Raw genomic sequence first — 11,741 nt, forward strand, 5'->3', positions numbered from 1 at the left:
ATGAAATACTGCTTTAACACTATGATTAAGACCTGAAAAATTCATAACAAACTGTCAAATATTCGTCTAATTTAAAAAAAATATCCACATTGACGATCGGTTCACTTGCCACTTGAACTGAGGTGCTACAGTGAGTAAAGAGCCACAAAATGGTATTTATTTTTGGAATTTCTTTAAATTTGAAAGCTAAAACTGTTTCACCTACTCTTGTTTGTCGGTGCGTTGTCAGTTTCCTCTTTGCTCTGCAATGTATTTTTTACTAGTGTTGCGTGAGAGTGCCATGGCATGTCGGACATAGCAACAATAATGAAAAGGATCTTTGCAAAGGATCAATTGCATGATCTGAATTTGCATTTCTGAGGGGAAAACATCTGATTTCTGGTTTATTAATTCTGATTAATAAAAAAATCAGCTGTCTTCATCAGAAGAAAAAGTGCATACAGGTATGGAATGACATAAGGATGAGTGAAAGATGAAATACTGCTTTAACACTATGATTAAGACCTGAAAAATTCATAACAAACTGTCTGACACAAAGGTTATGTGTGACTCATTCACAGTGTGAACACGGACTGAGTCACACATGGCCAGGACCGGGCTGGGACTAAAGGTTTTATTCCTGTTACACTGTGCCTCTCTCTAAAGCCAGAAATCCCCTTCACCCCAATCTACAGCTCTTGATCTTGATCCTTTTATTGATCTTGCTTCTTGGCAGGATGACACCTCTCACAGGAAAGCAGAGAAGAAAAGTGGCATTATTCTTGATCAAAGTTCAGTAGGATATTCCCATCCCCAGTGGTATGTATTTAATATCTCTCATTCAGATTCATTTCTTTACAGCTCATTGTACTTTGGGAAAATCATATTGGGACATCTTCAACATATACAAGATTATAGACTGTGGTACCTGGAAATATGAATATCATCAGATCCTCATTTAGTTTGTACTCAGACATTGCGAAACAAAGTCTGTATAGCATCTCAGAAGTATGGAAAAATCCTACAAACCTAAAAAACTCTTTTCTATGTGAATATATTATAAAATGTAATTTATTCCTATAATAGTAAAGCTATACATTTTCAGCATCATTACTCCAGTCTTCAATGTCACATGATCCTTCAAAAATCATTTTAATGTGCTGATTTGGAAACACTTCTTATTATTAATGCTTGAATAATTGAAAGTTGAAAAAGTTGTGTGGAAACTGTGATCTTTATTCAGGATTCTTTGATTAACACAATGTCCAAAAGAACAGTAGAATAGTAATGTCTCAGACATGAAAGGAGACTGCAAAAGTGACCGAACAAACCTACAGTATATTCAAGACTGAGTTTAAAACATACTTCACAAAACCAGGAAAGCAGAGAAGAAAAGTGGCATTATTCTTGATCAAAGTTCAGTAGGATATTCCCATCCCCAGTGGTATGTATTTAATATCTCTCATTCAGATTCATTTCTTTACAGCTCAATGTACTTTGGGAAAATCATATTGGGACATATACAAGATTATAGACTGTGGTACCTGGAAATATGAATATCATCAGATCCTCATTTAGTTTGTACTCCGACATTGCGAAACAAAGTCTGTATAGCATCTCAGAAGTATGGAAAAAGCCTACAAACCTAAAAAACTCTTTTCTATGTGAATATATTATAAAATGTAATTTATTCCTATAATAGTAAAGCTATACATTTTCAGCATCATTACTCCAGTCTTCAATGTCACATGATCCTTCAAAAATCATTTTAATGTGCTGATTTGGAAACACTTCTTATTATTAATGCTTGAATAATTGAAAGTTGAAAAAGTTTTGTGGAAACTGTGATCTTTATTCAGGATTCTTTGATTAACACAATGTCCAAAAGAACAGTAGAATAGTAATGTCTCAGACATGAAAGGAGACTGCACAAGTGACCGAACAAACCTACAGTATATTCAAGACTGAGTTTAAAACATACTTCACAAAACACCCCATTAAAGGCACTACACTTCTGCAAGAGGGTGAGAACAGAATGTACCCATAAGGCTTTTAAACTTGAACAGCCAATTGCTAAATCGAAACTGCATACTAGCACACTACTCTTACTATTCCAGACATAGAAATATATGGTAAAAATAGTAAGAGTAGTATGCGTTTCTGAATTCAGCTAATGAGAACTAATTACACCTCTCACTATTTCTACCTCAGAAACATGCATACAAATACAAGCAACAAAATGAATATCAAAACCTATCAATATTATGAATATGAATATCTTTATTTTGAGTTTTTTTCAAAAATCATTTTAATGTGCTGATTTGGAAACACTTCTTATTATTAATGCTTGAATAATTGAAAGTTGAAAAAGTTTTGTGGAAACTGTGATCTTTATTCAGGATTCTTTGATTAACACAATGTCCAAAAGAACAGTAGAATAGTAATGTCTCAGACATGAAAGGAGACTGCACAAGTGACCGAACAAACCTACAGTATATTCAAGACTGAGTTTAAAACATACTTCACAAAACACCCCATTAAAGGCACTACACTTCTGCAAGAGGGTGAGAACAGAATGTACCCATAAGGCTTTTAAACTTGAACAGCCAATTGCTAAATCGAAACTGCATACTAGCACACTACTCTTACTATTCCAGACATAGAAATATATGGTAAAAATAGTAAGAGTAGTATGCGTTTCTGAATTCAGCTAATGAGAACTAATTACACCTCTCACTATTTCTACCTCAGAAACATGCATACAAATACAAGCAACAAAATGAATATCAAAACCTATCAATATTATGAATATGAATATCTTTATTTTGAGTTTTTGTCAGGTTGTATAAAATACAAAAAGACCTTAGAAAACACATTTCTAGCTAAAGCTAAAGTAGGCCCATGCCACATTTAGTTGGAAAAAAGTAGCTTGTTGTTGGAATAATGGCACTAATAGTGGAAAACTACTGAAAAAATGTAACTGAGTTAGTAGTATCACATTTTTTAGTTTTAGGTAATACTCAACATGCTTCTGCCTCATTGGGATTACCAGGAGGTTGTAACTTAAGTGCGTACCGCCACCTACTGGACTGGAGAGTGACGTTAATTGAAGCTTACATGGATGATTTAATATGCCCTATGCATAAAACAACTGTTTCTAATAAATATCATAACTGCTTTTATAATCTTACTTGCTCCTGGTCTGATATTTATATGGTGGGTTTTGTGAATTATGTACATTCTGATGCCTGTAATTCTAGTTTAATTATTTACCGTTTATATGTGAAACATATTATTAATTCATATTCAACAGTCTCCTGACATGTATCATATAAACTTGTATAATGTTTCCTGATAATTAGTGTCATCCATTTTGTCAGTTTTTTTCATTTTCATCCATTTTTTTTATTTTGTGCTGGAGGCCTTATAAAATGCACTATGCCCATGTGTTTTTGCCTGTATAATATGACCGGTATTTCAGTCTCAACAACATGTCTGAAATGAGAGAAGGCTATAAAGAGTTTTGCTAACTTACGCCATTTTGCTAATTTCAACCACAAGTCATCCAAATAAAGAGTCTTTTTTTGCTGTTTTACAGAGCCTAGGGCTGTCAGAGACTGATGTGATTTCCCAGGACACATATTTCAGTGACATCTTTCAGGTGCTGTGGACATTTTGTGGATTCTATTTCAAATGAATTGCTTGCAGCATAGATAAAGCAAAAAAGTTTAGCTCCACTTTTAAGTAAAACACTATTGCTGTCAAATGTCTTGTCAGATCTCTGCTCACGCATGCAAAAGAGTTTTGTGAAAAATCATTATATAAAGTTTTCATTATATGCTTAATCATGTTCAACCTGAAAACAGTAAATTAATAATAAAAATGTGCTAAAAGTGACTGATTTAGAGAATCAGCCTGCCCGCGTTTGGCTTGAGGAAAACAAATGGAATCAATATATCAGCATTTCCATGACTTTGTAAAATGAAGTGTCAGGGCTCCAGTGAGCCTATTTTGGGATGTTGATGGGATAGCTTTTGTAATTAGCCATGCCAGAGTCCTTGACAGCCACGTCTGGTTATTCATCAGCTGAAGGACGATACCCTGTTCCCCCATGTCTCTTCTCTGTTTAAAACCGAGCAGCTAAGAGCAGTCAACTCTTCGTTTTATCAAAAGCCTGTGCTTTACCAAAAGGTCTGTTAGTATTCACCTTGCTCAAGTGAAAGGCTGGTATTATCCTGCTCCTGGTCTCCCTAGGCTGCCGTTCAGCGTTTCACAGCCGCATCTCTAGAGGTGTCCTGCCTCATATCCATTACGTTGATTGATGGCTTCAGTGGGGGACTCATTTTCGCTCACAGTTGTGTGCTAAAAAGATTAAAAACAATAAATTTGTGAATGTTCCCTCCAAGGTTGGGACATATCATTCTTATACATCTAGTCAGGTTGCTGCAGATATAATTAAAGAGAAAGGTTACTCACGCATGTTGTGGAGGCGGATGCTTTTTTGAGGATATTGTGCTGATTAATAACATGGTAAAATTTCAATGCTGGCGAAATTAGTTTGCCAATGAAAAATTTAACAAGCTTCATAGTTAAAACCTGCTGCCTTGGAGCAATGGATTTGTAATAGTTTTATAAATTCATAAAAGTTTCAAATTCTATTTTTATGCTTTTGAAACATTAAAGTGCCCTTATTATGGGTAATGAAAGGTTCATATTTTGGTTTTGGGAGTCCCCAACAGCAGGTTGACATGCATGCAAGGTCAAAAAACACTTTCATTGTCTTATAATATGCATTTATTTTTACCTTACTTGCTCAACGACTCCTAAACGATTCGCTCAATGATTCATTTTTCCAAACCCCTTTGCGTGATGCTAATCTGTGGTGATTGGTCCGATTGGTCTCATTTTCATTTCATCATGCCTGTGATGCCTGAAAAAGCAGCGTTTGTGAGGAAACCGCTATTTTTACCGCTCTAAAAGCGACACCTAGTGGCAAAAAATGAATTAGCATTTTCATTCAGACCAACGTGAAACTATAGGGTCTGGCTGCAGACATGCACTTGCATTTTCAGACTTGCACTCTCAGACACCTGCACTTCCGCGAGTGACGTCACTTGCAGTCTTTTTAAATTTAATTTAATTGATTCATTATTTTTTTAATTGAATCTCTCAACATTTTACACAAGTAGCCAGGTGGTGAAGACAAGAAACAAAGAAACTAAATCACGAAGGTACTTGCAATCGCCGCTTGCACTCTCAGCTACTTGCAATCCACACGAATCGTGCGTGTTGCCAATGGACAGCATCTTGTTAAGAGATTCAATTTTTAAAAAAAAATTATAAATTAAATTATATAAAATTTTTTAAAAAGACTGACGTCACTCACGGAAGTGCAGGTGTCTGAGAGTGCAAGTGCATCTCTGCAGCCAGACCCTTCTCACGTGAAAAGACCAACAAGTGGGCGGGCAATATGCTAATGTTTCATGTTGACGTCAACATGAAATAGCTTGGGATTCGTTTTAAAAACTACTCGTTTCAATGATTCAGAGTCGACTCTTTCTTTTGAGAAACAATAACTTTATACACGGTGCACTTTCAGATTTAAAACTTTGCAGGATGTTTTCATTCACTTAGAGCCGTGTTACACACTGCATGAAAGGTAGTTTTCAAAAATCCATAATAGGGTCACTTTAAATTCACAAAATATTAGAGATCTGTCACAAAACATTTGCTTTCTATTGCAAAAGTATTACATTTTCCTGTAAAAGTTTTTTTTTATGTTCTTTTGTAATACATTTGTGTTAAAGTGATAGTTCACCCAAAAATGAAAATTCTGTCATGAATTACTCACCTTCATGTCGCAGGAGCCGGCGTTCAGACGTAGAACGTCTATCTCTCTTAGTTCCTCGCCTGTCTATTCTGGTTCAAATAAGTGAGGCTGGGGAAAAAATTGCAAGTCATCCTCTCAGTCGAAATTTTCAGACATGACTGTTTTATGTACAGAGTGCATCTTTCTCTGCCTGTAAACAAGGCACAGAACGCCGGCTCCTGCATTAGCAGCACCACACGCATGTGTCGTGGTACTCTCGTGAACGCATGTCAAAGACTGACACAAGGTCAAAGTCAAGGTCAAGTTTATTTATATAGCCCTTTAAAACAACATAAATGCTGACCAAAGTGCTGCACAACATACGAGACAAATACATCCTCATACAATACAATTTAAATACTAATAAAATAAATCAAAAGAAAACAGAACAAAAATTTATAAAGTTAAAACAAAACAAAACATTACCATGCAAAATAAAACAAAATTAAAGCTAAAATATTATCAAATTAAGCATATGCCTGAGAAAAAAAAAATGTTTTAAGAGAAGATTTAAATGTGGATAGAGTAGGGGATAGACTAATAGACAATGGTAGGGAATTCCAGAGTTTTGGACCAAGAACTGAGAAAGCCCTGTCACCTTTGGATTTAAGTCGAGATTTAATAACATCTAGAACAGAAGAGAAGAAATTTAAAGTTAAGGTTGAATCACTGATGTCACATTTTACTGTTGTCCTTACGAAGTTTCTGAACGTGGTAGTTGCACTGCTGTCTATGCAGGGTCAGAAAGCTCTCGGATTTTATCAAAAATATATTAATTTGTGCTTTGAAGATGAACGAAGGTCTTACAGTTTGGAACGAAATGAAGGTGAGTAATTAATGGCAGAATTTTAAAAATATTTTGCATTAGCTTGCAAAATCACTGAAACAGTTTTTCATCCCACCTCAAAAAGTTTTGCTCCAGAGGGTGAAAAAAGTTTCTTCGGACAGCGCAAAAGTTTTGCAGCAGAATGCAATTTTTTGCAGCAGAATCATTTTTCCTCCCACCCAAATTTGAATTTGGTTTTGAACACATTTTCATGTTCTGAATTAATTTCTAACCAAAAATTAAACAAGAAATATTCTGTAGTGTAATTTAAAGGAATAGTTTATGCAAATATTAAAATGTAGCTGCCCCCGCTAACCCGGAAACATTCTCAGAACGTTCTGGCAAGGTTCTTTTAAATCTATGAACAAACATTCTTACAGTTACATTAATAGAATTTTCGTTCAAAGTTATCTGCTCTTTAATAATGTTCTCAAAATGCTTGCACAAAAATGTTATTTGTACATTGTTCATGGAACGTTTTTCGTAAAACGAAGATACTTAAATTACTGCCTGTTTTTGGAAAATACATTTGCAACTATTACAACCAAAAGAATAAAAATATTAATATTACCCAAATACGTTTTTTTTTTTAATGGCTCAATAACATGCAAGGTAACGGGGGATCCACTGTAAAGAGCAATACTCTAATGGAATTAGTGGGCTAAAGTCAGTCACACCTCGACTTTCTTCCAAATAACGCACATTTCATTCATAATATTATAAATACAGGCCTATAGTTCCTGCACATTTTTGTTTTTCTGAATTGTGTGAAATGGCTAATAAAAATAGGTAATACAAAACGAATTATGTGGTCACCAAGGTGAATTGGTTTAGTCTTGACTTCTGGTCGTGAGTGACAGTGTTGGGGGGATGGGAAATGATGCTTACTATGCTTATACAACAATAATTTGGTTTTAACTCAACAAACACGAGATCTAATTTCACCATAATATTGTGCTTTGCAACAAAACTGTTACAAGTTCAGTTATTATTTATTTCTATCAGTTGGGTTAACGTTAGGCCCTGTAATTAGCCAACGGAATTTTCAAATCTGTGTAATTATAATTTAAATCGGACTACTTTTCAAATTGTATTTCATAAACCAACATCTCTGATCATGATTTGGACAGTAGAGAGCTTGTGCAGGAAATTAAGAACTTCCCTGACCTGCCATCAAAGACCATGAGCCTCCTTGAGCTTATCACTTTTATGCATGATAAGGATCTATCGGAGATCTACCCCAACTTTTGGACTGCTCTCAGGCTTGCACTTACTCTGCCAGTCACTGTGGCTCAAGCAGAGAGGAGCTTTTCAAAACTAAAGTTGATCAAGTCGTACCTGAGGTCAACCATGTCCCAGGAACGGCGCTCGAAGGGGGTCTCGCCCAGGGTGTAATTCAATCTAGAACCGCCACTGCTGAGGAGAGTAATTTAACTAAACAAGCTACATAAACAACAACATATCTGGCTAAATAACAGAAAAGTGAAGGTAACTCTATTGCCCCTTTGAGTATTGAGGTTTCTTACTGTTGCAGTAATTCAAGAATGCATTTAAGTGTGTTCAAAAGAAATACAGACTTGCAATGCCCTAACCAAGCATACTCATACATGAATACTTCTGGCCAAAATTGCTCCAGACATCAACAAATTATCTGAAGGAGCTGAAATCTCCCTTTGCAAAGAAGGAAATACAAGAAGCTTTATGCTAGATTCTCAAATCCCTGCCTATTTCACTGTGCTTAACTGACAGATCAGACGCCGAATCCTCTGCCCTGCATTTTATCCCTTCAATTAGTCCAAGTCTCCTCCAAACAGCGCTGAGATACATCTGTCTAGCCAAAATTCCTCAGGTCTCAAATGACTGAGAGATAAAGTGATACTTCCTCTTTGCAACTGTTCAGGCTTGAGCAGGGATCAACACAGCTAAAAGATATGTCTTAATGCTTGTGCTTTAACAAGCCTCTCTCAGCATGATCTCCCTGCTCAGACATAAGGTTTAGATCAAATCTAAAGATGTTTCATGAGGTGTTTTATGGAGGACCACCTTGTGTGATGTTTTCAATGTGCTGTTCTGTTGATGTTGGCATGGTACGCTGCATGATATGCATGACAATGTGCATCAGCTTAAGTGTGATTTTAGGCCTGGGGTCAAGCTAAAGTGGAGGAGAGCCAGAAGAACCACAGAAGAAAGTAGAAAGAATCCTCTAAAAAACAAACTCAGAAGACTGTTTTCCCATTCGCACAGCAGGAATTCTGATTATGCACCAGCATCTAAAATGATCAGCGCTGTGAATTTTAATACATCAACAACAATCCCAGCTTCACCACCACAAAATGTTTCCAGCAGAGTTTGGTTTTCAACCTCAAAGCAGATTGGACGAATTTGCAACAAATGGATCTTTTGTTTCAAACGTTAATGAAAAACAGACATATAATTAGAATTTGTAAAATAAATAAATAGAAAAGTAAATAAATAAATAAATAGTAATTTTTGTGTGCAGAAAACAATGCATCTGTAAAATCATTCTACGTTGTTAAATATGCACAACATTATATCTATTTTTTTATGTGTAAGACATCAGTATCTCAACATGATATTTAAGTTTTGTTTTATATAATGTATGCATTTATAACCCCATACAGCATCATATTTGATATTTTAATTACTATGGTCTCTAAATTATCAACTTTTTTTGTATAAGGCTAATAGTATAATTGTAAAACTATCCACCTTCAGGTTGTGATACTGTTTGCTGTGAAGTCTTTATTGATGTTTAGTAATATTTAGTAATATGTAAGTAATATTATAAGATGAACATTTACTAGAATCAAGCTCAGGAATCAACTTTTATTTTTTTATTCAAGTTTATTTTATTTGTTATTTATTTCATAGTTTATTTGATTATCCATATACTGTTTTTTAGAAAATCATGTTAAAAATAGGCTACTAAAACACACACACACAAACATTTTATTTTTATTTTTTTTGAGATTTCTAGGGTTCAATAAACTGTTTACCATTTAATATACATACATTTATATTAAACAGTAAAAAAAAAAGACATTTAAATTGACATTGTTATATCTGGACATATTATCTTTGAAACAGAGTCATAATAATCATATCACTCAAAAGCAGAGACTTTCCATTCAGTGCATTAATCTAAAAATAATGAGTTTCTAGGTAAAAGCAGCTCAATATAATGAAGCTGTTCTCATATAATAATGTTAAAGATGAAGTGTGTACTTTTTGTACCACTAGCAGCACCAACAATTTTTTGCTAAAATACATTTCGAACCCTTCCTCCCTCTCCATTGTTGGACCAAACAGGTGGTCCCGCCCCCACAAATGAATGCCATTGGTTGAGCCAAAGATGGTCCCAGTCAGGCTCATCAAATCAAAGTTTGGCTGGTTAGTATGATCTGTTATTGTATTATGACTGTATTACTGCTGTCAAAATTGAATTTTTTTTTTATTTGCAAGCATCACATAAATCAAATCATACAACAGACTGTAATTCAACGTTCAGCCACTGGTAGAGAAATAACACACTTCACTTAAAAAAAAAATGGAAATACAACCTGAGAAGAAGAAACTGAAGAGCCATTAAAAATCCAGAAAAGCTGTTAGTATTTCCAGTTTATAAGTTGTAAAGAAAAGACAGGATATGTGAATCGGTTTGTTGATGTGGAGCAAGCACCAAATGGGATCAAGGTTCCACACAATCTACCCACATATCCAGGAATGTCTGGAAACTGAAATATATTACAGATAATATGACAGATAAGTTTACCATCTGATGGTAATTACTGGTCGTAGCTTCACGGTAAACCTCAGAAAATGCCATGGCCTCCGGTTATTTTCCTAAACTAATATAAAATATTGAGTCTAATAAGAATCCTTTTATTTGGGTGTCTTGGCCCGAGTTTGGGGAAGTCTGGTGTTTATTTGGGTTTTTGGATGCCTGTAGTATGCTGGTTTTTGAAGCATATCATTACAGTCAGGCAGAACGGGACTATTTCGGCTCAGCTGGAAGCCACAGAGGGTGTGCCGCTCACAGGCTTTCCCTGATTCGTTACTGGAGGACCAAAATGATGAAGCCAAAACCGTCTAATTTTGCAAACAGAAAACAACAAAAACATGTTTGATTCAAAGTTAAATAAATGAATAAAGTTATTTATTTCAGGATACTTTGATGAATAGAGAAATGTCTAGTTAATTTAAAATCTCTTACCACAAAGCTTGGAGTGATGTATTATGATTTCCACATGGTTTTTCAATATTGAGAACAATAAGAAATGTTTCTTGAGCAGCAAATCAGAATATTTTGATTCCTGAAAGATCATGCGACAATGAAGACTGAAGTAATTATACTGAAAATTCAGCTTTGCGTCATAGGAATACATTTTTTTAAATATAAAAGTAATGGAAATCATTTTAAAACATATTAAAATAGAAAACATCCTTTTAAATTGTAATAATATTCACAATATTTCTGTTTTTACTGCATTTTGGATCAAATCAATGCAGCCTTGGTGAGCACAAGACTTCAAAATGCATTTTTTTAAGTTTTTAATTATTCCAAACTTTTGACCTGTAGCGTACAGTATTTAAACTATATCAAAAGTTAAACAAGGGAAACAAATGAGTTTTTAGTTTTTGACATGCTTGGTACGTCCTCTGATGAATCACATTAAAAGTATTATATTACTTTTATACACCAGATCAATAAACAAAAAGTTAATATTGAGAGCTTTTGAACAAATAATTGTTGAACAAAATGGTTGAGCAAATGATTCAGTGACTTCCATTCCTGAACAAATCAGTTGAATGATGATTCGAATTACTCACTCATAAAGACAGCCACCTGATGGTGTAAATATGTAACTACAGAAAGAGTAACTAAAAACACTAATGCACACAGACTGTCAGTGATATATAATGAAATATATTAAAGTACTATAGACTATTCATCAGCACGACTTTCCATTCATGGTATTACATCATATACTTGCATTCTGCAAACTGATTATAATAAATGTCTTTGGCATACAGATAGAAGATAAC

This window comes from Sinocyclocheilus grahami, unplaced genomic scaffold (assembly GCF_001515645.1).
Source record: "Sinocyclocheilus grahami isolate Dianchi unplaced genomic scaffold, SAMN03320097.WGS_v1.1 scaffold304.1, whole genome shotgun sequence".
NCBI classification, from domain to species: domain Eukaryota; kingdom Metazoa; phylum Chordata; class Actinopteri; order Cypriniformes; family Cyprinidae; genus Sinocyclocheilus; species Sinocyclocheilus grahami.